Source organism: Accipiter gentilis, unplaced genomic scaffold, assembly GCF_929443795.1.
Source record: "Accipiter gentilis unplaced genomic scaffold, bAccGen1.1, whole genome shotgun sequence".
In the NCBI taxonomy this organism is placed as follows: domain Eukaryota; kingdom Metazoa; phylum Chordata; class Aves; order Accipitriformes; family Accipitridae; genus Astur; species Astur gentilis.
The window spans coordinates 375115-402818 of NW_026060845.1; the positions used below are offsets into that span (position 1 = coordinate 375115).

Genomic DNA, 27704 nt, shown 5'->3' on the forward strand with positions numbered 1-27704 from the left:
AGGAGCTCTGCGCCTGCCTCTTCCTCCGCTTGCCTGCCGTGGCAGGTGGGGACGGTGGCAGGTCCATCCCCGCACCCTGCCACGGCTCCTGGGGCTCCATCCCGCTGCCGTTGACTATTTTGAGGCTCAGCATGGCGTCGCTGAGCTCGGGGATGCAGTAGTCGGGGGTGAGCATCTCCTCAGGCAGCGAGAGCGAGCTGAAGTTGTGGTCGGGGGTGTCTGTGCTGGTGCCAGCAGCATCCTCAGGCACGGAACCTCTGCTGGGAGCATCCTGGCTGACCCCCACTCTATCCAGGGCGCAACCGAAGAGCCTTAGGGCCTCTTCCAGGAGCATCTCCTCGGACACTGCAGGGTCGCCAGCAGTGTCCCCAAGGGCTTCGTTGTTGGCGGCAGCGCAGGGGCTGGTGTGGACATCGCTGCCCAGGGGTGCGCCCACAGGGGTGGCCGTGCTGGCGATGTTGATCTGTGCCAGCTGCCCCTTGATGTGCTGGTAGCCAGGGATGGACACTGGCAGCTCCAGAGGGTCTGGGGCCACCCCACTCCTCTGGTTTTTGTAGGGTGTGAGGTATCGTGGTTGGCCCTGGGGGGCCCCGCAGCCCGCGGGACCCCACAGGGCAGCACCCGGCAGAGAAGCGGTGCCTTGGCCAAGCGTGGCGGTGGCCGGTGGAGGCAGGTCGGTGGTTGTCCACTGGATGCGGAAGACCCGGGGGTCGAAGAGGCAGCCACATGGAGCCCTCTGCAGACATGTGTGGGTGAGGGGGAGCTGTGCTGGGCCGGGGGAACTGTCCAGGGGCACCCGCCGAGCCGGCCCCGATGGCCGACATCCCCCAGCTCTGGGCCAGGGGCGTGGGGAGCTTGTGGCCGGGGTGATCCCCACGGGGTGAGCCGCTGTGCCGGTGGGACAGGGTTGCAAATCGGGGAGGAGACTGGCATCTAGGAGGTGAAAGGGGAGAGGTGGCCCCAAATATTTGGGGAATTCTCTGCAGATGGGCTTTACTGGGCACGCGCCGCCCGGGCGAGGGCAAGGATGCTCACCGGGGCTTGCTGAACCCCCATGCGAAAAGTGCCGGGGGAACGGGTGTGATGGGGATGGCGAAGGGGCCAGAGCAGACTGGGGTGCCATACCTGCTGGTGGTGCCTGGGGTGCCCGGGCTGCAGGGAAGGGCTGCTCCCGTGCGGGCAGGCGGCATAGGTTGGCTGAGCCTGAGAGAATGAGACAGGAGCGATGGCCGGCGGTCACCTCTGCTCTTGTCCTCCAAGAGCATCCCTGGGCTGCAGGGGTTGGGGTCGGTCCCTACCTCAAGGGTAGAAGGTTTTGGGGAGCACGAATGGCTGGAAAAGCTGGGGCATTGGGGGGCCCCAGGGCCCAGGCAGTGGGAGCTGCGTTGGTGGCCGTGCCATGGTCCCTTCTGGCTGTTAGCTGCCAAGGACTCTTTGGCGTCTCCCCGGAAGGAATGCGGGGGCTCCCTGTGTTCCGCCCCACCCCCAAGAGCCTCCCCAGCTCCTCCTGGGGAGGGAAAGAGTTAAGGGAGGCTGGGGTGGCCCCGGGGCCTACAGGCGGCTCTCGGGGTCTGCGGGTGCAAATGCTCTTGGCTTTCAACAGTATTTTTCCGGTGGGGGAAGAAGAACAAGTTGATTCAGCTGAGCCGAGTGGGCACCAAGCTGCAGCCACAGCCTCCTTGCGCCAGATGGCAAATGCGTTTGTGACCGTTGCCCGCGCTTCTGTTCACTGCGTTGACCGGAGCGAGGCAGAAATAGGAAAAAGGACCTCGAGGGCACGAAGGAAGGTCACGCGGTGTCGCTCGGTGGCACGCTTTCCCCCAGCCCTCGCTCCAGTAGTGCTGTCAGGTCTTTCAGTCTCCTGCTGGGAAAAGCAGCAGCTCTGGATCCCCCTGGGAGGGGGCGGCCCTTTCCCTGGGTGCGTGACACCCCGGAGGAGACAGTTCCCGCTGCCGCGTGCTCCCAGAAAAGGACTGGATTCTGCCCAACGTCCGGTGTCAGGGCGCTGGGGCTGTTTGCGCTCTACGGGATCCCAGGGATGGGGTTAGTACATCCCCTCCTCGTGCTTGGAGGATTCGGCGCTAGCAAGGACACCCCAAGGGTACCAAGGACACAGGCCTCTCGCTCCCGCTGTGTGAACAGTGTGTGGCCTGGGGGAGTCGGGACAACTGCCGTGAACCGGAGGCCAAAGATCTCTCCTGGCCTGTATCCTGGTAATCAAAGAGATTGCGCTCTGTTCGTGAGGCACCTCTGGCTGCAAGATTGTGCAAGGCCAGGTGCTGCGTGACTTGTGGCAGGGACCGATGCTGGGGGCATGAAGGCAAGCGCGCTTCTAAAAGCATAAAACTCCATTTCATTTCAGAGCGCAGCTGAGCCACCCCGCTCCTCAAGACTCTGCCATCTGCACCGCTGTGGCTGGGACCGGGCAGTGCTGCACATCCCAAAGGCCACCAAGTCACACCCGTGTCCCTGCTTTTCCGGGAGCTTCTGCGATGCGAGCGATGTTCTGGGGGCTGATCTCTTGGACTACAGCTACCCCGTCCCTGACCGGCAGCTGGCCAGGAGGGTTGTGTCCAGGGTGGAATTCCACCTCTCTGACAAGAACCTGGCCAAGGATGCTTTCCTCCTGAAACATGTCCAGAAGAACAAGATGGGCTTCGTCAGCATCAAACTGCTGACGTCCTTGAAGAAGGTAGGCAGCGCGTTGCGTTGGCCAGCCGAGGTGGGAAGTGGCCTCCATGTGGAAGACGCCTGGGTGTGTGGGTGTGCTCTGGCTGTCTGCCATGGCCAAAACACTGCTGTGTTATCAACAGCTTTCTAGCTACCAGTACAGAGCACAGCACTACGAGGGCTGCTGTCAGGTAAAGGAACTCCAACTCATCCAGATCCAATACAGAAGGAAAGTGGAGAAACAACAGAGGGAGCAGCCCAGGGACACAGAGCCCCAGGTCTCATCTGGCCGCTCCTGTGACCATACGGTGTATGCAAAATCAAATACCTGAAGTGCTCCCTTAGATGCAGTTTACAGCCAGGGGACAAGAAGGTGGCAGTTCTGCATTTTGCAGCTCCCAGGCTGGTGGCAGAGCCAAAGCAAAAAAAACAAACCCCAAACCAAACCAACCAAGAGAGGTAAAACTGGAGCGCAGGGAGCAAATGCTTTTCTTTCACCTTAGGCCAACTGCTCGGACGCTCTCTATGCTGCCCTGCCACAGAGGGCATCCCTCTCGTACCAGTAAGAGACATAAGAGTGAATTAAAGCCAGGACCCCAAACCAGACCAAAAACCCGGTTGTGATCAAGAAGAAAGTGGAGAATGCATCAAATATAACAGAAAATTATTTTGGACATTCCCAGTTTACATTTGGAAAAAAGAGAAGGAAAACAAAGAGGAGGAATTAGGTATTAAAAGAAGAGCACTGAATGATAAAGCCATAGCAGTCCCTCTACCACTACAAACCCACACCCCCACACACACGTACGCACACAGACTTAACACCACCAAACTCCCCTTGACTGTGACGTTCACCTCAGCTTGCTGGTCTAGAGATACTGAATGCCTGAAGCACACCAAGGATAACTGAAAACATCTGCATGGCTTTAATGGGAATCCTCCAACTGAAACAAAGCACTTTCTCCCTCTGTCTGCGTTGGCACATCCCCGAGTCACGCTCTCACTCCTCTCCTTCAAAGTCAAGATTCCTAAACGGGAAAAGCGGGAGTGGGGAAAGGTGAAGGGAAGAGAAAAAGAGGGAAAGCATCATCAGTGGAAGACCTGCCAGCTGCTGCTGATTCAGCCCTGTTTGGGGGACCACCCCAGCAGAGAGGAGTTGGTTTGCATGCCACGGTCCTCACTGCCTGTTCCCAGGGACAGGCCGTTTGCTCAGCCTTGCCGGCCAAAGCGTGGGAAAAGCGTAGGTGTGCGCCGTCGCTTGCTGAGGAGCACGGTCACGATCACATGCAATCCTTTACCTTTTTCCTCCCTGGATTCAAAGGGTTTCTGTCTTCAAAGTGAGAGCCTTCCATATGGTCGTTTGTGACATTTCATCCAGGATAACAATCTCAGAAGGATCAGTCCTGCAATAAATATTTTACATAGCAATCCGTGATTATGGGAACTGATGCCACCAAGGGCATTAGCATCAGCAAGAGGAACAGCGGAGCCCCGAGAATCAAAGCTCTGCATAAGTGTGGGAGGTTTTGCTGGATGAGGAGTTTGGGGAGGCAAGCCGGGGAGCTGCAGAGCAACAGCTCTGTGCAAAGGCTCTTGCTGGGGCTTAGCCCCGGTCCGGGTTCCTAAGCCACTGCTGGTACAGATCACGCCTGCAACTCCTCATGTGTTAAGTATGAGGATCTCCAGCTACCGTAAAAGCACTGATGAGGCAAGGTTTGGGGGTCAAACGCGAGTGCTGCAGCCACTCTGCTTGCGGTCAGAGCCTTGCAATCACTTCCTGCAGCCCTGCCCCCGAATTCGATTTTCCCACCAAGCTGCCTGCTGGTTTCTGTGGGATGCCCCACAAAGAGGCAAGTGGAGAAAACTCTGCCAAACACCATCAAGCTAATCTTGCCGGGGGTCCTGGCGCTTGGTGGGGCTTTACCCGTCACTGCTTTGCTTTGGGATATCCACGTCACTGGTCTTCCCCACGTTCAGCTGAACTGAACTTGCAGCAGCAGCAGCTTCCATGGCCCTCCTGGACTCCTGATGTAAAAAAGGGACAAATCACGTTCTCTGTCTTTGATCAAAGTGGAGATAAGCTGAATGCCCAGCACAAACTTAGCAGTCTGCCCTCCGCTTCTGCCCCTTGGCAGCTATAGGTATTAGTGCAGCAGGGGAGAAACCGTTCACTCCAAAGATTTCGGGGCAGGGGGACTGTGTGTTCAAAACATGATTATGAGCAAGTCTTGCCAGCAGCAGCAGCCGCAGCAGCATCTAATAATAATCATCATAATGATAATGACCTTTGTGAAAAACGACTCGTTTTAAAAATTACACCTGTATTCAAGCGTTCAGCTCACTGCTACTTGAGGAAACAAAGGTTACAAAAGTTACAGGCTATTGGGATCTATTTCGATTGAGTGCTGATCTTCCCCCAACATTTCCAGACAAGCTGTAAGAGAAACAGGCAATCTCACAGACACACGGAGATGTCCAGCCCCGAGGACACAGCAAGCCTTACCTCTTCTTCTTCTCCAGCTTCATTTCTGGCATCGTCCAACTTCTTCTTCCTTTCTGGCATAAGGTCATCCAGAAAGCTGAGCTCTCGCTTTGAGAAGCAGAAATCCATCGCTTTCCGGACAAATACGAGAGCCAAAACCTTCATGAATAAGAGGGAAGATGCGGTGAGCTCAGAGACGATGCCACCTCTCACTCCAACGCTGCAAACACCCCGCTGCCGAGCGGTGGCAGCTCTTACCATCATGGGAAAGATGATGGCGGCACGGGACACCTTGATGGTCCAGAGCAGGACGAGGCAGGTCAGCTGGATCGCCGTGAAGAAATGCACCTTTCGCAAGGGCACGTGCCGCAGGTAGATGAAATCCGGCTGGTGTTTCGCTGGCATCCAAAACAGCTTCAAGCGATCAAAGAACTGCGAAATAAAAGGGAAAGGTTGCCACCTTGGGACTGCGGCAAGTTTCTGGCCCTCTCGAGACGTGGAGGCACTTTGCAGCATCTCGCTTGCCGTCAGAAATACTGGATCCCACCGCATTCCTCCTGGGAGCAGCACCCATTTTCCCTTCGCTCCATCTAGCAACCGGCTTGCCCCTGAGAGCTGCCCACCAAACGGCAACTATTCCATGCCATTCCATTATTAGCATTTCTCGGCCCACTGAATCCCCCCGCGAGGATTTCCACCAGTGGTAGAAACTGCCTTCCCTTTGCACCAAATTCCCCCGCTTTTCACGTAACCAAACACTGACCTGCCCTAAACCCTGCAACAGAGAGCGCTGAACTTGCCTGGTCCTCCCAGCCCTCTATACCTCCTGTGCCTCCACCAATCTCTTTCTTACACAAAAGAGTTTCATTGCTTGCTCTGCGAGAAGTTTTTCCCATGCCACTGCTTTTTTCCCTGCTGCTACAGAGACAAAATACCAGGGAGCCGACATGCTGCACGCTGTAAAAGAGTCCGTACCTGAATTCTTCTGAGCGACGACACACCCATGTAGAGAAAGACGCCATAAAGCACAGGCATTGGTATAAACTGGGGGGGGGGGGGGGGGAAGAAAAAAAAAAGAAAGAATGCAATCGTTTCTTTTTCTGTATTGCATTTTCAGTATTACCACCCTCTTCCACAGGCACTGCCTAAAATTGCTTGAAGCTTTCCAGCTTCCATTCAGGCTTAGAGATGGGTCAGATATTAACCATTGTTTTGCCATTTTGTGCGCACGAGTGAGCTAAGGCTCTGCTTTAGGCTGAACTTGGGAGTTATCTCTCCTCAGAATAATCCTATTTTCCAGAAAGGTTGGAGGAAAATAGGCGATTTCACCCGTGCTACCCTATGCCGCATTCTCTGGCGGTAGAAGAAACACTTCTGCCTATTCTTGGGGCAACAGGCAAAGGCCACAGGCCTCCTTTTAGCCTAGAGACGAGATTACTTTGTGGGAGGAACGTGCAAGGAAGCCCACAGGGATGACCTCAGTGTGTTTAGCTCCTGGGAACGGCTGCTCCGCGGCATTTGGGGAGCAAATTGCAGCCACTAAAGGGCTGCCTGTTTGAAACAGAGCAGATGTGCTTGTCTGAATATGCTCAACTGTAACCCATAAACATGGGTGGGCCTGAAAGACACCCAAAAATTCAAGCAGTTGCGTTGCTTGCTCGCCTCGAGCACACCAAACGGGGGCCTGAAGGGCTGCAAAACCTAACCGAGGCTGGTTCCCACCGTTGGTCAAGCCCCAAGGGTTGGGACCACCTCCTCCTCCTCCGCTCCACAACTAACTACTCAGGCCTGCAGAGAGGGGACTGTTTTTCTGTAACCTCCAACAAGCTCACGGTTGTTGGGTGGTTTGCATTTTCCTCTCACCTTTAACACGGAAGTGAAGAAGACAGAGCAGCCCATGAGCACAAAGATCAGCAAGCCAGTGACTCTCTGCTCTCGTATCCCCAGCAACTTGGGTTGTTCTCCTGGAGCTGAGCAGTCAGACTCTACTTTGAGGCTATTCACGTGGGTGATGGACAGGACGGTCGCAGCCACAAACCAGGGCAGCCCCATCACAGAGCACACCCCGAGCATCATGGCCACCACAAAAAGGTCCAGGTGGTACCCGCATCCTTTCTGCAGGCAGGAAAACAAGAAACAGAGCATCCCATAGCACAAGAGCAAGGATAACGTCGCAAGTCAGACTCAAACCCTGCTCGAGCACAAGTCAACTTCTTCAGAATTCAAAACAAGAAATGGAAACAAGCAAGGGTGTATGCAGGCTTTGCACAAGCACCTGGCATGAAAATCTGGCAGGAGTTCAGACACAATGGATATGCAGAGCTTGTGCATTAAATACTTCTCCAAAAAACAACAAGCCACAACCCAAAAGCACCAAACCATTTTTTCCACTCACAAAGAAAACTGTACCACTTGCAAGGAAGGTGTGACTCTGAGTTATCCCTGGCAGCGCATCAAAACAATTCATTCCCCACACCTGCTGCTGCTGCCATTTTAAAACAAAAACGCAGTTCTCTATTGCTCCAAGATTAATTTGCTCCTCCAAAAGGTTGCTCATCTGAACTGCCCTGTCACTTGCTCCCTGCATCATCGTTAATCCAGGAGAGCATCCTGCCACGCAGCCTGACCTTGTCCCAAACCAATGCCTTCAGAAAGCATCGGGAATAAGAGCTTCCCCCCAGACCTGCAGCCCAGAAGGGGCTGGAGTCATCTCTCGCAGGCCCTTACCTTCAGCTTGTGCTCCTTCCTGTTCACAATAACGGCACTGATCTGCTGGTCCATGAATATCAAGATGGTGCAGAGCAGAGCTGGGACGAGCGCAGCCAACACCGTCCACCAAGGGTTGGGTCCTATGGGGTTGATGAACCACCCGCGGTCGTCTCTGGTAGGCTGCAACAAAGCCCATACATCAGCATCGTCTCCCAGCCCAGGCACTCCACTGGCTTTCATTTTCCCCTCCCTCCTTGCGTCAGAGCACCTCCCAGCCCTGGCTTCATGTCCCCCTCTCCCGGGGGCTTCAGCAGTGCCAGTCTCCTCCTTGCAAGCAGCTCTAGATACTTCCCCTGTAGGTATCTAGTTTTGGGGCCATCTTCTCATTTCTAGGAGGAAGCAAGGCACTTGGAGGTGGAAGAGGAGATGGTCACACCACCAGCATCTCCTCCAGACTCAGCCCTGCCCTGCCCCGGCATCACCTTGTGGCACCCCCACGTGCCAAAACACCCCGTACCTTGAACGCATGGGGGACCTGGAGCTTCGGCAATGGGATCCCAACCACAAAGTCAAGGAGCACCATGATGACGATGGTGAGGAAAACAGCAAAGTTGCTCACTGTGGACCGTACCTGGGGCGAGAAACCAGAGGTGAGAGGGGCATGGCAAACAGGGCCGTAAGGTGAGATGCAAGAGTTGCAGACATCCACAACATTAAGGCTGCTTAACCAAATCCCACCACCCCTCTGAGCACATGCAGCCTGATCCCTTGCTTAGATACTGCTGCTGTGTTTGTCCCTGTGAGATCTGGGGTCAGACAATAAAAAAAAGCTTAACTAGGCCAACAAGGGTTGGTTTAAGTCAAAATCTAAAAATAATAATATTAAAAATAAGAAAACACATGTCTGCCACTACAGCTACACTCACAGCTACAATGGCAACAAGGCACTGAGGCATCCTTTAGTCCTCAAAAGGAAGCTCCTCATTCGAATCTACTTTCCACTCGAGCACATAATGCACAGAAGGTAGGGGAAAAAAACCAAACCGAAAACCCCAACCCCCAAAACTTTGGGAAACCTTACTTCCTACTACGTGAGGAGAAGAAAAAAAATTAAAAAAAATCAAACCCCAAAAATCTTCAATCTGGGGCAGGTCACGAGGCAGGTGGGAAACGCTACGATGATTTTGCACTCATGGAAATGAGTGTGGGACATCCAAGCTCTTGGAGAGCTTGGCCTGCAAGGCCAACGTTTCCCAGCTTGACCAAGGCAGGGCAAATACTGCTTAGTGCTCCAGGAAAGCCATTTTGGGAAACGAGTGCGGAGATGGACACTGGCCACCTCCTTCTACTTACTCTGGTTGGAAAGTAGCGGCTGGTTTTAAACGTCTTCAAGAAGCTTGACAGGGCAAAGGTGGCGAAGAAGAGGATGCAGCACCAGAAGAATACATCAGGGGTGTAGGGGCCGTCGCGTCCACAGGCAGGTCCTTGAAACTCCCCACGCAAATACTGACATTTCTGGAGAAACAGAGCGTCAGGACACAAAGGCAGTGCACGTGCGGCAGGGAAACCTCGCATAGCTAGGGGGTTTTGAGGATCTTGGTCCAAGATCCACGACCCTGTAACTGCTCCTGCCAATGGAGATTTATATTTAATGAGCAGCAGCAGCTGAACAAGTGACACATCGAACTACACAGCGGAGAAATGAGATGTGAGGAGACACCATACGCTAGTAACACATTACAAGAAACACTCATCCAGGTGACACTCTTCCATCAGTTGCTTGCATTCATAGCACTGTGTTTCCTTAACTGCATCTGGCTTCAGTCCTCACATCTTCCCGCAAAAAACAACATGCCAGGCTCTCCCAACCCTGTGAAGAAAACCTCATCAGCTTTCCTAACTAAAAAGTAATTCTTTTAAAAATTATTTTTAAACCTGAAAAGGACTAGGATTCACAGGACTAGCATCATTACATTCACTTCACAGTCCTCCTCAAAATGGGAGAACAAAAGATAATTGACATGACAAACGCCACAGTTACAGACGTTCCTTCCTGGGGGTGCAGTTCGCACACCTAGGAGCTCATGCATGCACGAATGGGTGACGCCAGGCAGCAGCCTTCTTACGTGCCTCTGACCTCAGGAAGAAACAGATAACATGAATACTTTTACTCCATTTGCATCCTGAGGACCAGAGATGAAGCCCAAGATTTGCCTAGATGACACAGTCAGTTCCTTTAAGGGATGAAATTGTTCGTTTGAGTTTGGCTTCAAGGACTCCCACAGCTGGCGATTAACTAAGAGGTATGCTACAGCGAGGAGCCCGACACACAGACTGCAGGACAACTCATCACACCAGGCCTCTGAGCTTGCAGTTCTCCGCAGGGCCCGGTGCTGCCTGAGCAGGTGGATGGACTTCCCAGTTCCAGAAATACAAGCTCGTGAATCAAACCCTCCTCAAGCACGCAGGCAAAACTGGCTGCGCTTTAGCGAAGCAAACCAACGAGGAGGCTTCCTTTGTTTGGGTGCCTCCTGTCTGACGATGCTCTGGGCTACTTTCTCTTCCTGGCAGCAACAGGAATAAGTTGCTCTCATACCTACCAGCTTCTGACAGAGAAAGAGGATGATCTCGTTCTTGCCTGCTAGGACCAGGGGTGGCAATAACGCAGTCTGCCGAGACTGGAAGGGGATGCCTTGGAGGCGGAAACACGCGGGTGTTCATTACTCCTGGGCACTCGGAATCACGGGAGGAGATGATGCCGAAGGGCCTGATCCGATTCACAAACTGACGCACCTTAGGACTGAAAAGGCTTCTCCTTCCACTAACTTACTTTTCTCTGCAACAACAGCCTCAGGAGAGTAACTTCTCCGTAACCCTTTACACTACAGCAACTACAATACTTAATCCTAATGTACCTTACAAGAAAACTACTGCGGTCTTCTCTACTAGAGGGCCAACGCTGCTGCGCTTTACATTTTATTAACCTTTTGAAACAACGCACTAGCTTTCCTTGCAATCGCATTACGTGGGCTTCCTGGGACTTCATATATGCACGTTCGTTTTCTCTGGCTAAATCAGATTTGGAACGCAGGGGTGGCCATCTGAAAACACTGCAAAACATTCTTTTTACATACATCAGTTCTCTGGTGAAGGCAACAACTGAGGAGGATCTTCAGCTAATGTAAAACTGCGAAGCTCAGAGGAGTCGTACTCCAGCTAAAGATCTGCGCACTACTAGGCAGGAATGTCAAATTAAGCAATGCCCAACAGATACAAGTCATTGGACCTTTTCTTTTACAAGTAGGAAAGAAAGGGTACACAGAAAGATAGTGGTCTGTAGAAAATGCATGTAAATCATCAAGATTTCCAAGGATTACTCGAATCGCTTCCTGGAGAGGCCAAAACAAGAAAGGAAGGAAGAATATTAACAAGATAGCCACAATCCCACTGCCAAGTACAGTTTTCAGGCTTGGGAAAAAAAAATAACATTACAGTTTGCAGGAGTCATGGAAGAGCAGGTTCCAGATATTTTGCTTTTCCTCCTCCCCTTCTTCCCCCTGCTCCCTCCCATCACCTTAGAGCACGCTGCCCTAACAGATTCACAGAAACTGAAGTGAACGAATATCTTAACCCTGAATTAACATAGAAGCAATACTATGGAGAGTGGAGGTGTGCTTTTAAATTTAACAAGTTCTACATTTAAGAAGCCTCCTCCTTGCCAGCACAACACATGCAGTATTGACCTGTTTCAAAAATAAACATATTCCCCTTTTTTGGAATATTGACCCAATTCAGTTACAAAGGAACTGTAATTCAGCCCCAACAAACTCCTGCTTTATAAACGGGAAACTTTTTCTAGGAATACCTTTTGTTGGGAAGTGGCTTGCTGAAAAAGGACATGGGCCTGTGGAAAAGTTCACACAGAGCAGAGTTCTGTGTGAAAGAATGTCAGTTTGAGCAACAAGACTAGGCCTTGGCTGAAAATAGCTGGCTTTACTGATATTGGGAGAAAAACAACAGCTGGTCTCGCTGTTATCAGGAGAAAGACAGGGACGGTGTGACCTTGGCATAACTTCACAAGTAACTTTTGAAGAAGTTCTCATGAGAAAGTTACTGAACACGCGTAGCTGCCAACCACAAGTGGGTGTGTTTTAGTAATGAATAAACATTAGCAATGTACCAATCATATTAGGACTAGTAGGCATAATTATCGCAAACTGTATAAATATGAGCTATCCGTGCAAATAAAGTTGAATCACTTCTATCACTCATATTGGGTCGACTTATGTGCATTCCTCCGCCGCTCCAACAAATGGTGCCCGAACGGGGACCGAAGAAAGGGGAATTGGAGCGACGGACACTGAGAAGCACCGGTAGCAGCGACCGGGGGGGCAAAAGATTAACCGAACGCTGATCGTCTTGGTTGGTGTGTTAACTCTCGTGCCTGGACCATCCAAAAGGGGTTCGCCGTCAGTGAGGGCTACTGGAAAAAGGCTGCAAAGACTTTTTAACCAAGGTCCCTTAATCAAGGTAGCACCCAGGAGTATCAAGAAGCCGGCCGGCAATGGATCAAGAGGTAGCCCTAAAATTATTACAGTGCTTTTTAGAAAAGCGGGGAGTAAACTGCATTAAGCAAATTTCGGGGTTGGTCGCGTTAAGGGATGCTTTAAGAATCCAGATTTATTATTTAAGGAGAGTGAATGGCGTAGATTAGGAGACGTATTATGGGATATGGTAACTGATGATGATAAATCAGCTAAAAAACTAATGAAGCAAGGACAGAAACCTTTCAATTAGTGTGGGTACAGCTTTTGAGCTTAGTACCTGGAATGCTATCGGAACCTCCCTATGGGATGAAATTAGTGACGGGTCTAAAGAAGTTAAAGATCTTGTAACTTTATGGAAATTGATTAAGACAACTCTGTAAGAAATGAAAGCAGATCGTAAAGCGTCTGCGTCTGCTTTTGCTGCTCTCTCTCTCCAACCGCAAGCGAAAGGGAAAAGCGGGGAGAAAAACATAATGCAGCGAGAGAGACTTTTTGGAGCTTGTTCGCCTACTCTCGTGCCCTTGACTTCTGCTCCACTCCCTGGGACTGCCGATATTAATCAGCCATCCGACAGTTCCCAAGCCTCCCTAACCGTACGATTAAAGGAAACCCTACAGAATCAGGGAGTGAGTAAAAATCTGCCTACGAAAAACCAGCCCTCAGATACCACCGTTCAACATGAACAAATTATACCTAGCATACACCCTGATTCAAACAATGCAAACAAGGACTTGGCTACTCTAATAATAGAACAAAAAGAGACAATGTTAGAATTGTTAAAGGAAATGGGGAAAAGAGACGGGGAAACCAACCGCACCCGTGACAGACGCGGAGCCGCCTGTAATAGCCGCTGCAGAAGAAAGGCAGAGACATTGGAGGGGTGTAATAACAGATGCCATTATAGAAGGGACTATGCTCTAAGCATTCCCAGTTATTGCATCAAATGGACAGAAAAAATGGGAGGTGTTTGACTGGAAGGTCATTGAGAAATTAAGGAATGCTGTGAGTCAGTACGGAATCAAATCTGCGTTAACTCACCAAATACTGCAATTCATTTTTTCTGCTGATACGCTGATACCTCAAGATATTAAACAGCTAGCACAGTTGATTTTGACACCCGCCCGAATGTTAGTGTTTTTCTGGCAGTGGGAGAAGCTCTGTGATAGGGAACAAGCAACATCACGACAACAAACAGATCCCCTATGGGGAGTAACCATGCAGATGCCGATGGGTGCTGGACCCTTCGCATCAGGGAACGCTCAGTTACAATGTGTCACTGAGGTTCATCATCTATCACAGATCTTGGCGTATCAAGCTTTTCTTACCGTACCAGACAATATGTACAGCCATGCTTTTACCCAGGTGAAACAGGAGAATACAATTTATGACCACCCTGACATGAACGAGGGCATGAAAGAAAACATGTTCAAAATACTCGCTTTTGAAAATGCTACTGAAAAGACACGCAAAGCATTGTGTAATTTGCCGAAAAATGCAGACATCGTTGATATGATAGAATACACGGATCGATCAGTGGACTCACAGAAAGTAGCCTATGCTGCCACAGCTCTCCAAGGAGCTACAAAGAAACACAAGGCCAGTAAGACACCCTTGGTCAAGTGTTCTAACTGTGGCAAACGTGGACACATTAGGAGCAAATGTACAGGTACTGTTAACAGTAAGTGCTGCAACAAGTGTAAGAAAGATAACCATACCACCAAGAATACAGGAAGAAGGGAAACTTTACACTGACCGCGAAGGCCCCTCGCGTGACGACACGAATGCAAGGGGCTTGAGCTGCCAGCCCTCAGGCAGCCTCGCAACCACCAGATCCGCCACCGCAGGAAGCTCCAGAGTGGATGTGGAAACCGCAGTCAACATAAAGGGACCATTGGGGTTTGGACTTAGTGCATTTTTAATGGGGCAATCTTCAACAGCTCTAGAAGGAATTCTGGTGCTCCCAGGGCTTATTGATGCAGATTATTGTGGGACTGTGAAAATTATGATTCATGTTTTAATCCCTCCTGTTTCTATTCCTAAAGGTACCAGAATAGCACAATTAGTTCCATTCAGGTCGTGTGTTCCGAACCCAGGTGAAGTACAACGTGGAGATGGTGGATTCGGCTCCCCAGGGAAACCGCAGGTATACTTTGCCATGGACGCAACAAGAGGTAAACCAGAAAAGGTAGTGCAATTGGAAGGGCCCGATGGAGTTGTTGTCAAGAAACCGATGACAATCAATACAGGTGCTGATGTTATGATTATTTCACAATGCATTTGGCCTCCATCATGGCCATCGATCAATCCAAACTTTGGTATTGCAGGGATAGGGGGCACACAAGCCACCTTAGTAAGTCAGCTACCGCTTACATTTGTGTTCCCCGATGGTGAACACATTACGACGTGTCCGTATGTCATGACTACCCCAACTGAATTGTTTGGCCTCGTAGGCCATGATTTATTGAGCCAAATGAAGGCAATGTTAGTGACGCATCCTTTTTAGGAGCGGTCACTGAGGGGTAGCCGATTCTGAAAATTAACTGGAAAACAGATGAACCTGTTTGGATTGATCAGTAGCTGCTAAATTCTGAAAGGCTACTAAAAATACAAGGGTTAGTTGAGGACCAGTTGAGAGCGGGACAAGTTGTTCCTTCTACTAGTCCATGGAATACATCAATATTTACCATTCCCAAGAAAAGTGGGAAGCGGAGACTGTTACATGATCTCAGAGCTGTGAATGTGGTGATGCACAGTATGGGAGCCCTGCAGCCAGGTTTGCCATCTCCAGTTATGCTTCCAGAAGAATGGGATTTGTTAATTATAAATCTAAAAGATTGCACCCAGATGGCGCTGAACGGTTCGCCTTTTCGGTACCATCGATTAACAAGGCAGAACCCTATAAGAGATACCATTGGGTCGTGTTACCGCAATGAATGCGCAATTCCCCCACGATGCGTCAGGTGTATGTGGCCTGGGCATCAGAGCCTGTAAGAAAGCAGTTACCTCAGTAACTTGCCACAGGATGAGATTTTAACTCAATTGCAGGACATCTTAAGCCATCGCGGAGTAATAATCACTCCTGAAAAGGTGCAAAAGGCAGCACCTTGGAAGTATTTGGGGTGGCACATAAATGCTAGCAATGTTAAACCTCAGAAGGTTCAAATAACATGAGAAATTTCAATGTTACATGATGTCCAGAAGCTTGTGGGAGATATCCAGTGGGTGCGGAATCTTTGCGGTATCACTAATGGCAATATGACCCCTCTGGTAGAACTCTTGGGTATGAGAACACTGTGCAGATGAGAAACGGGAAATGACAGAGCTGACCAATTGGTTGCAGCGCCACGGGAGCCTCCTCCAGGGAATCGTTTTCAACAAAGCACGGCAATCGCATGCGTTCTTGCACCAACCCGCTAGGATGTTAGCAAAGCAATTTGACTTACCACTTACTGATGCCCAAGGTATCGTTAAAGCATGCCCTGATTGTCAAAAGGAAGGGCTCGGCTTGGGCTGTGGGGTTAACCGACGAGGTCTTTTGCCATTGCAGTCGTGGCAAATGGATTTCACCCATGTCATGTGGTTTGGTGCAAAGCGTTCTGTGCATGTGTGTATTGATACCTATCCTGCTGCCATGTGGGCCACGGCACGAACTGGAGAAAAGGCCTTACATATTGAATGACATCTTCACGCTTCTTTTGCAGTACTGGGTGTGCCTCAAGAAATTAAGATGGACAACGGCCCAGCCTATGGTTCTACACGATTTGCTCGATTTTGTAATTTGTGGGGAATTCACCACGGTACCGGTATTCCACATCTTCCCACAGGACAGGCTATTGTCGAATGGGCCAACCAAACCCTAAAAGAACATGCTGCAAAAACAAAAGGGGGGAACCCAGGGCTTACTCCCAGAGGAACGATTGGCCAAAGCCTTATTTGTGCTAAATTATCTTAGATTGACAGGTGATCACAAAGACCCACCAATGGTAGTGCATCATGTTCTTTTACAGGCAGAAAGGACGCAACAAAGTACAGGAATCATGGTAATGTATAAGGACCCAGAATCCAGGAAATGGTGCAGATCAGCAGAAGTAAAACTTACTGGGAGATCCTGGCTAAGTGGGACAAGCCATGGCTTCGCACTGATGCTGGACCCGGAATTGTTCCAATGGCGACTGGCACGGCACCGGCGGGTGCTGGAGCCACTGATCTGACAGATTCTAACTAATAGAGTATTACTAGTGGACACGGAGTCCTTCAGAGAGGTTTTCAGAACAGCGTGCCTTATTGTATATAGAACCTGCTTTAGGTAAAAAGTGTGTAAAGCATAATTTGATTAAACATAGTGTGATTACGGGAAGACAGTGTGGGGTAAAAGTTAGTTAAAGCCAAAATTAGGGGTAAGGTCTATTTCCATTAATAACCTGGGAACGAGGTTGATTGTGTTTCCACAGATACAGGCCCACGATGGACTCCTGTTCGATTTGCATGACCATCATCATCTGGAACATCATAGATGATGTGGCAATATGAATACTACCTCAGCCAAAAACTAATGTATAGGTCACCTTGGCTAACATAACAGGTCAAGATTCTCTGTGCATCGCAACTGTATCGTAAAGCCCATGAACCAATAGACAAGATGGCTATGACTCGTGCAGCGCGCCTGGCCAGCGAGCGCATGCGTCATAGATTGCAACCGAGGCGGACTTTTGGCACCCGCTGGCCATGTGTGCTAAAACCCGTTCCTCTGCAAATGTATAAATACTGGGATTTTCCGAAGAGCATCGGGCTGGTGTACGGTGAGGCCATCGTTGCCTCTGTGGGGACGCCCACGGAAAGCTGGCACCTACCGATTGCTGGGCTGAGTTCGTGGAGCAAGATGGCACAAGAATGTATAGATGGTTCATTTTCCTCATGGTCTGGGTCATTAGGGGTAACGGGTTGGCTCAAAGAATTATGGGCATTATTGTAGTTACTGTGATTTTAGCTATTGTAACAGTTTTACCTTGTTCAGCTTATTAAGGAAAATGGCATCCCAAGTTATTAAGCAAGCCTGGATTGCTCAAAAACAAAAATAGGGAGAAAGATTTAAACGGAGACCTACAGTGGATTCAACCTTGTTGTGGTATTACAAATACAGACTTACAGCCGCTGCTGGATTTATTGAGGGGCAGCGATAGCTTAACTTCTACAAGACAACTAAGTGCACCGGGACGGCAAGCCTTGACAGCAATTGGACAAAAAAATCACATCATCCATGTCTGGCAGATACGTTCCTGATTTACCCATAAATTTGAAACCTTATGCTGAGATTGATATGGAACACACTGACTGTAGTAAGCAGCATGACAGTGACACCGGTGATTGATCCACATCGGTTAACACCATGGGACAGTAAGAATGTTTGGGTGTCACTAGCTAAAGCTACTAATCAAACCTCTTTTTGTGTGCTTATGTATTTTATTAGGTATAATGTTGTTTTTACTGTGTTTAATTAATTGTGTTCACAGATCTTTGCAAAGGGCAATACAGCAGGTGTTAAAATTTTACCTCAATCTATATACAAACAAATAGATTGGCTGAAGAAACATACACAAAGATCCAGCAAGAAACTAGTTGGTTTGATGGAGTGTTACAATCAATATTCGGCGGGATAACACTATGGGTAATGTCATTGATTAAGGAAGCCTTATGATGGTTGGGTATATTGATATTAATCTGTGTAATAGTTAGAATTCCGTATGGGTGCATGATAAAAGGAGTCTCAAAGCTGACACACCAAGCTCTACTCGCACAAAAAGAAAAAGGGGGAATTGTTGGGAATTGGCTTCATGAAAAAGGACATGGGTCTATAGAAAAGCTGTGCGAGCAGAGTTCTGTGTGAAAGAATGTCAGTTTGAGCAGCAAGACTAGGCCTTGGCCGAAAATAGCTGGCTTTGCTGATATCAGGAGAAAAACAGGGACAGTGTGACCTTGACATAACTTCATAAGTAACTTTTGAAGAAGTTCCCATGAGAAAGCTACGGAACATGCATAGCTGCAAATCACAAGTGGGTGTGTTTTAGTAATGAATAAACATTAGCAATTTGCCATTGTTGTCCAGGCCCATTGCCTTTTCCAGTCTGGCCCATTTCCAGCTTGGAGGTGCTCTTAGGATTAGTCTGGAGGCAAAGATCACACTGTTGTGCGATCACACTGCCTCACCGTGGCGTATAAATTCCTAGCCACAATTTCTCCTATCAGATGATTATACAGGGCTTCTGTTCCCCAATGTCTTTTCCTATGTTCCTCCCCTATCAAATGCCGTAATAAGCAAGAGGGAACGATTAGCTTTCCCTGTGGGGTATGAGCCCACCCCTCTTCATTATATGACCCTTCTAAACCTGTAATGAGCTTTTGATCTTCCTTAGTGTATTCTGGCTTACCTTCTAGGGAAATCCACCTATCAGGAATTAAGGCCCCTTCTGTTTTTACCTGTGTTTTGGCCACTTGTTTTGCCTCTCTGTCCGCCAGCTCGTTCCCTTTTTCCAAATCTGAGCTCGCTTTCTGGTGTGCCTTAATATGCATAATTGCTACTTTCTTAGGGAGCTGGACAGCTTCCAGTAACTTCAGAATTTCTTCTGCGTGTTTGATATTTTTCCCTTGAGAACTCACTAGTCCTCTCTCCTTCCAAATTGCTCCACGTGCGTGTACAACTCCAAAGGCATATTTTGAGTCTGTATAAATGTTCACAACTTTGCCCTGGGCCAATTCCAGGGCGCGGGTTAGAGCAATTATTTCTGCCTTCTGTGCGGAGGTGTTCCTGGGCAAAGCCCCCGATTCTATTACCTCTTGGCTGGCAGTGACGGCGTATCCCGCGTGTCGATTACTGTTTAGGACGTAACTGCTTCCGTCTGTGAAGCGAGTTTCCCCGTTTTCCATGGGGCCGTCTTTCACGTCTGGGCAACTGGCGTACGTTGCTTCGATGGTTTCCAAACGGTCACGATGTACCAGTTCTCCTGTGTTCCTGCTGAGAAAAGAAGCTGGGTTGACAATGTTAGCGACTACAATCTCCACGTCATCCCGCGCTACCAATATAGCTTGATATCTCAGGAATCTTTGTGGAGAGAGCCAGTGTCCGCCTTTTGCTTCCGGTACTGCTGATACTGCGTGAGACACCAGAACAGTCATCTTCTGGCCCAGAGTAAACTTTCGGGCTTCCTGTGTATTTAGTATCACAGCCGCAACCGCCCGCAGGCATCCAGGCCAACCTTTTGCAGTCGTGTCTAACTGCTTAGAGAGGTAGGCAACTGCCCATCGATACGGGCCCAGGTTTTGTGCTAATATTCCCAGAGCAATGCCCTGCTTCTCATGGGAGTAAAGAAGAAACAGCTTACTCGCATCTGGGAGTCCTAAGGCCAGGGCCGACATCAAAGCCTTTTTCGGTAGCTCAAAGGCTCGTTCAGTCTCCGTATTCCACTCAAGGTGTTTCTGCTTAGTGGCTGTCAACGCATACAGTGGTTTAACAAGCAATCCGTAATTATAGATCCACAATCGGCACCACCCTGTCATTCCCAGAAAAGTCCATAACTCTTCTACTGTCTGAGGTCTCCCAGTTTGACATATTGCCTCTTTACAGGCCTGTCCCAAAGGTCTTTGTCCCGCACTAATTTCATAGCCCAAATAATTCACTTTGCCTTGCATTACCTGTGCCTTTTTCTTGGATACCCGGTACCCCTGAAGTCCCAGGAAATTCAACAGACTCGCCGCCCACGTCGTACAATCTTTCTCTGTTTTGGTGGCGATTGGGATATCATCCACATACTGCAACAGCTTCCCCTCCTCAGACGGGGTTTCCCAGGATTCCAAGTCTTTCGCAAACCGATTGCCAAAAACGGTAGGCCTATTCTTAAATCCTTGTGGCAAGGCCGTCCAAGTGAGCTGGGTCTTTCGACCGCTCTTGGGCTTTTCCCATTCAAATGTAAGTTTTGCCTGGCTTCATGGAGAGGGAGGCAAACGAAAGCATCCTTCAAATCTAAAACACTAAACCAAGTCAATTCAGGTGTTAGTACGGTTAACAGGGTCTATGGGTTCGCCGCTACCGGGTAAAGATCTTCAGTTATCTTATTCACCGCCCATAAGTCTTGGACCACCCAATATGACCCATCGGGCTTCCGAACAGGTAATATAGGGGGATTGAATTCAGACTCACACTCTTTTAATAGTCCCAACTGCAAAAATTTTTCTATCACCGGCCGGATTCCTTCTCTGTCTTTCTTCTTTAGGGGATATTGTTTAATTCTTACCAGCTTTTGGCCTTCCTTGATCCTAACTTCAACAGGTGGAGCACTTTTCGCTCTTCCAGGTGCATCGGTAGCCCATACCCCCGGGTACACTTGCTTTAAGATGTCCTCATTAATGATTCCTTCTAGGGGGAGACTGGTTAAGGTTAGGCTCAATATTTGAATATTTTGCTGATCTTTTACCTCCAGAGTAATTTCTCCCTTCTTGAATACAATTTTTGCTCCCAATGGTTCCAACAAGTCCCTTCCCAAAAGGGCCTTTGGGGAGTTCGGCATATATAAAAATTTATGAATGCCCCACTGTTTTCCTAATTTATATTCTAAAGGTTTACAAAACTATGCCTTTTCACTTTGGCCAGTCGCTCCTTTCACCGTGACATAATCATTCCCCGGGGCATCAAAGCCTGATTCAAAACCGAGTATGTTGCTCCTGTATCTACCAAAAATTCTACCTCTTGTTCTCTTTTCCCTAGCTTAATTATAACCAGTGGATCCGCTAGGGTAGATTCCCCAGGTTCTCGTCAGTCTCCCTTCACAGAGGCTACTGTTCTTCCTGTTTGAGCCCTCTGATGCTCCTTGCTCCCTGGGCATTCCCTCTACCAATGACTGAATTTCTTACACAAAGCGCATTGATCCTTGCCCAGTCGGGGCAAGTCTCGTCTAGGCCCTCTTCCCCTTTCTTCCCGAATAACAGCCATTAATTTCCTTTGTCCTTGCCTATATCCTTCTTCTCTGTTACTAAACGCCCTCCGTGCTTTTGTGGTACAGAACAGAGATGTAGCAAGAAAGGAAAAAAAAGAAGGGAGGGAGAACAAAGGGAGAGAGACACAAAGACTGAAAGAAGGACAAAGGGATGGCAGAAGAAAAAAATAGTGATAGGCTACAGGACAGAGATGGAGGAGTTCCAAAAAGACACAGGGAGCATGACAGAACGAGAGTGAGAAACAAGGGACAGAGCAGGACAGCACTGGAGGAAAAAACAACTGTCATTGATAGGCTGTGAGAGAGACATGGAGGAAGAGAGAAAAGAGAAGGGACAGCTAGCTGGAGAGGGGGATACAGTTAGAAAGGATGGAAGAGGGAAGGGAACAGAGAGAAATACAGAAAAGATGGCAAGAGGAAGCAAGGCAGAGGGACAGCAATAGAAGAAACAAGGGACAGGGATCTGGACAGATGAAGAAAAAAGCAGGAGAAACATACAACATGATACGGTGGGACAGAAAGTAACACAGAGCGTCAGATGATAATAATGACAAGAGATAGAGAGAGACTATGAAAAGCACAGGAGGTTGGAGAGAGAGAGAGAAGACATGAATGAAAAGAGTAGAGAGCACCACAAAGGGTCAGGGAAAGAGAAGGACAACAGAATAAAAAAAACCCTCACATATTACACACACGTTATCCACTCATCAAGCCCATTTCAGAGTTACACAGTACCTCAGCCCCTTTAAGAAAAGTAACACATGCGCCCGAGCCCATTTCGGCGCCGCACCGCGCCCGAGCCCATTTCAGCGCCGCACCGCGCCCAAGCCCATTTCACGGTTCTCTACCTACAGCTCCAATTTCAAAGTTCTGCAATCACTAGAGGAAGGAATGCACCCCCTTTCCATTAACCCAGCAGCAGCTACATTTACCTCAAGGTATCTACAACTCGCCCTTGGATGCCTAATTCCAACAGACACTTTCACTTACTTCAACAGCTAAGTTTACCTATGGGCACTAAACGCCCATGCTTCCCTCTACGCTTCCCTTTGTGATTGCCATTAGTACTGTAATTCCCACAAGGACACATAATTACCTGCCTTTTTTACATTTTATTTTTAGTGCTTCATTTGGTCCATTACTCATTCCACATAGATTCAGCTATGTCAGTATTTCAATCCAATTCTACAATGTACTTTTTCTACAATATATAGAAAAGACTTATGGCCTCACTCGTCAAATATTTGACACTATTAGATTTAGTCCTCTTTTAATCACTATTTTTACAAATACATGTAAACTCCAAAAATTTAGCATTACCTGAAGAAGAAATGCCACTATTTAGTACCTGCAATGCTCTATGGAGTGGTCTTTTCCACATTCCTCGCTCCCATTACATACATCGCTGCACATCCAGAAGTTTTACTCCCTGAGGTGACATTACCGCCATGATCCCTGTTCCCGGGCACCAAACGAGTGACCTCCAATCATCTTGACAGACCGTCCACTTCCACACCTCGACACAAAACCAGAAATTGAAAAATATCATTACATCACAAGCTACAAAGAGCAACCAAATATTTTACAAACCCACCACAGACAAATACAGTTACACTCACGCACTTCACAACCCTGGCCTACTCCATGCTGGCCATCTAGTCCAACTCCCCCCACAAAATCCTCAACTGTCTTCCAAAGACCATCCACCGAACAACATATCTCTCTGTGCTGACTGGCAATTACCAGGTTCCAGGGGAGCGCTCCACAGGAACACCGTTCCCGGGAGCCTTGGAAAAAAACAAACAAACAAACAAACAAACAAACAAAAAAATCGCCCTGCCTTTGAAAACCCAGGCCCGAGGCAGACCCCAGTCCAAACATTGGTGATCAACACTGCCTCATGGAGCAGCTGGGACCAGGGAAAAGAAAAAATAAATGGGGCAGGGGAGGACACACCAAAAACCAACCCATATCCCAGCTGGGTTTTTTTATTCTAAGTTTGGGGTTTTTTTCCTAATTCCCTGAAAAACATCTCAACTCTACATCCAACCTGAAAGGAAAAAAAACCAAAAAGGCTTAACCACAGAACCCTACAAGGTTAGAGACATTCACAACACACCACTCGTTCAGATCACATGCACGCCAGCCCTCACTCTCAACTCATCCATCATACCGTCCACAGGCCTCAAGAGGCCGTCACCCCGTCTGCAGCAGCAGGGGCCTCAAAAAAGCACCCTACCTGCAAAAACCCAGGCCCCAGCCCAACCTCCTTCCAACCAACCTCCCCACAAACTGCCCTTCCGTTACACCAACATTTCAACACGCACCATCATCTCCACCATCCGTGCATTTTCAACCCGATAATTAGCTTTCACAGTGCCACGTGTCACAGTCCAACCTCCGTAGCGCCATGTCACCTAAACGCAAGGTTCCTTCAAGCACCTCTCGTGCCCTGTCATCACCTGCAAAAACAACACACAAAGCTTGTCAACAGACACTTCATCCTCGAGAGAGAAGTCCTCCACCACTCCCCTACCCTGCTTCCCACCTATTCCAAAAATAACACATCCTCACAGCCAGTGTCCTCCATGACACTTGAAAAAACCAGAGCATCACAAACACAGAGCTGTCCCAAAGTTACCGATCGCTCCAAGACCCATCACGCTGCTACTTAGACCTCAAGGCCTTGACCATTTCTAGAGACTTGCCACAAAGCATCTGCATAAACAAGATGAACACCATTGCCCAGTTCCTGCCTTACTCAATGCTAGTTCACAGTCCAATTGCGATCCCCTCAACTCTGCATGCAAAGAGCCCAAAGTCATTAAACCTTCTACGCTGCCTCTACAATGCCATACAAGACACACACAAACATAGAGCCATGTAATTCACATGCAAATGTAATGCCATACAAGGCAGTACTCTTACCTCAGTCAAGGCAAAACAACTCAGAGCCTTGCCATACCAGACAAAACAGAACAGGGCCAATGCAAGAGACTCTCATGTGACAGTCAATACAAGTACAGACCAAAACAATACAAAACCAATACAGAACCATAGAAGGCAAGGCAGTCTCAGGTGGCAATCCATACAAGTACAGAGCACTGCAATACAAAACACAATGCAGGGCCAGGCAATGCGAGACAGTCTCACATGACAGTCGATACAAATACACAACAAAACACCACAGGGCAAAGGCAAATACAGACCAATACAATGCAAGAAAACTGCAAAACACAGCAAAGCAAAGCAGTCTCGTAGAGCCACCGGATGCATCTTCCTTCAGAGTCCACTCACAGACTCAACTCCTTACAGTGCTCTGCTGCCTTCCCCCATCGCTCTGTGGGACACATCCTGTCCCTCCACATCTGAAAAAAAACCAAACCAAACATATTGAATGAGTCACCTGGATGCAGAGCAAGAGCTTCACAACTCCAAAGGTCTTGATTCCATCTACAAAGACCATCTGGAATGCAGCTACAGCCTGTCATTTTAAAAAGAACAACAACAAAAAACAACACACAACCAAAAAACAAACAAAAAAACAACAAAAAAACCCAACACACACACCCCCCTGCCCACTGTAGGGTTCAATTATATGGAACTTAGTTACTGGCCCTGAAAGTAGCTCATGGTCGCAAGAGAGTTCCAGACACCTTTGAAGGCTCTGAACAGAACAAACAAGAAGATAGAAGAAGAAAGATCCCAATTAGAAAAACACAGGTGCACATTCCACGATAAAGGGAACTTGGCACAACCGACCTCAATTCAGGGGCTTATCTCGACCAGTTGGACTAAGACAAGTTTTGCATGCTCTAACATAGCCAATTATATCCTGTGTGTATGCACGTGTACAGAGCGAGTATAACTAACTGTATCTTATGTTTCTACGCGTGGACAGTATCGATGTAACCAATCACCGCTTACGCTTGTGCGCGTGGACACCACATGCTTGCGTGCAGCAGCCAATCAAAGCTTCTAAACAACTTAGAGAATTGTGTAAGAATGATCAGCTAAGCTCAGTAAAGGGGCGACTTTGATCATCATACTGGTGTTCTATCATCCGGGCCCCGCACGGAGTAACCCTAAACCCTACACCCCACCAACCAAAAAAACCCAGGGCCAAACTTGGAGCCCATCACGTGCAAGTCTTAACACCTTAGAGACTCAAATCCGCTTCACTGCCCCTCAACAACCCCTGCCACACGGCTCCAATTGTCTCCGTGAAACACTATCGGCACGGCTGTCCGCGCAGGCCGCTGATGGCTACTCGAGCCGAGATGACTGTACAACCCTCGCCTAAACGGTCTAGGCACATCAACGTTTCACCTGTAGACTCTTATCGCTGTTCCACCTACCCCTGACTCCACACCCCCCCAGGCAGAGCAGCTCCAAGCCAAGCACACCGTGTGCAGAACGTCACCACGTGGAACGCCACCAACGAGGTGATTCAACGAGAGAGAAAACTCTCAGCAAGAAGAATGACCCCCGGACGGGAGGCGCCGTCGGGCAAGATGACCTACGGGGCCGCAACCGCGAGGCCAGGAGGCTCCACAGCAGACCCAGAGGAGTCAAACGGAGCGGCCCGTTACAAGACAGCACTGTCAAAACCCAGACGACAGATGCGCCAGAAGCCTGGCGTCGAGACCTAAGGATGTCAGGATGCGGGGAAGAAGTCCCACTCCGAGAAAACGGACGGCTAGAGAGCAGAGCTGCCGATGCAGGCTGAAAAAATGCTGCCATAGAGCACTGACCGGAACCCGCCAAGACCGATCCATGCTTTAGAGCTCCGAGCGCAAGAAAAGAAGCACCCGATTGGCACCAGGCCAATGAGTAAGAGCATTCAAAACCCTAGGGACAGCACCCGAAGCGCATGCCTCGCTCCTCTGGCGCAAAGTGCGACAAGGACATCGAGACCCGAGGAAGGTCTAAGCGCACAAGACAGACTACACAAACTACACGCCACCGCGGACACGGGCTGGAACTGCCCTGCCCGGCACACACGGGTCTCGTGCTGAAAAGCAACCCGCTCCCTTCTCCTGCGCAAAGGCGACTGCTTTGGGACAGCCCTCTCTCCTGCGCTAACTTTAAAACTCCTCCCTGCTATTCCCAGCTTTGTCCCTTCCTCTCAGCCTGGTCCCTCAACTTAGCTTTCAGAGGGCTGAGGGTCCAAATCCATCCTCCACAAAACCACACGGGCTAACTGGGATGTTCCTCAAGGGGAACATTGCTCTTCAACATCTGCAATGAAAAAAACAAACACAAACAAATCAGAAAAGGGAGTAAGCATCCCGCTGGCCAACGCCAACTACTTCCCCAACTCCCCCCTCCTCACAAGTGCCACCGTGTTCACTTCCCCGCTCATTCCAGACTCAGACCCTGCAGCCATCATCACTCGTGGTATCTAAGGTACCGAGAGAAACCACGTTAGCGTGGCACTCGTGAGAAGCCATCGGCCCCACGCTCCTCCTCGCTAATCCACAGCTCACCTGAAACGCTCATCCAATTCAAAGATAGCCCACACAGCACCTCCACAACAGAAGGTAAAGGCTGAACCGAGCAGCCCCATAATACTTTGCTATTCAACACCGACCCGGCCGACGACCGCCTCACCTTCTCGGACCGCTCACCGGCATGCAGCTTTTCGGGAGACCTTATAGCAGACTTCACGGTACGTAAAGGGTGCCTATAAGAAACCTGCAGAGGGACTTTTTACAAGGGAGTACAGCCATAGGACAAGGCGGTAACGGCTTTAGTCCTAAGGAGGGTACATTTAGTTTAGGCGTTAGGAAGACGTTTCTCACTAGGGGTGGCGAGGCACTGGAACGCGTTGCCCAGAGAACCTGCGGATGCTCCCTCCCTGGAAGCATTCAAGGCCAAGTCAGATGGGGCTTTCAGCAACCTGGTCTTGCGGACGGCGTCCATGGGGGAGGGTTGGAACTAGAGGATCTTTATGGTGCCTTCCAACCCAAACCATTCTACGATTCTATGACATTCAAATCCAACTGCAAAACTCCTCTGAGAAGGGCTGGTGAACCCTCCTCCCTTTCCCCAGCAGTCCCAAAACTTAAGAAACCCCTTTTCTTCTCCTCAACTGTCAGGAAAGGAACCCCACTGCTTCCTGACACCTCCTGCCCTCAATCTGCACTCCTGAACCCCCTTCAGTGGCTACTCCTCAAGAGCCGCTCTTCTGAGCAACATCCCAAATTCTGGGGGCACCCCCTAACCTACAGCTCCCCAGAGACTCTGAGCTCTGCTACATGCCCACAAAATAAAGTCAAGTCCCAAGCCTTGTAATCTACGAGGGGCCTG

The 27704-nt window shown here is 49.3% G+C and overlaps 1 protein-coding gene across 5 annotated transcripts in view; it reads right to left on the reverse strand.

Annotated features, from left to right (window-relative positions):
- LOC126036925 (electroneutral sodium bicarbonate exchanger 1-like) overlaps nucleotides 1-24995 on the reverse strand; it is a 363065-nt gene extending 338070 nt beyond the window's left edge. The window contains exons 1-2 of one of the 5 annotated variants that reach the window (XM_049797153.1): nucleotides 24799-24995; nucleotides 23720-23854 (exon numbers count right to left, since the gene is read on the reverse strand). The gene's annotated coding sequence lies outside the window, so the exon portion shown is untranslated. Of the gene's footprint in view, nucleotides 1-23719; nucleotides 23855-24689; nucleotides 24773-24798 lie in introns of those variants that run through there. The other 4 variants (XM_049797154.1, XM_049797152.1, XM_049797151.1 and 1 more) reach the window with 4 other exon arrangements.
- Between the last annotated feature and the right edge of the window lie 2709 nt (nucleotides 24996-27704).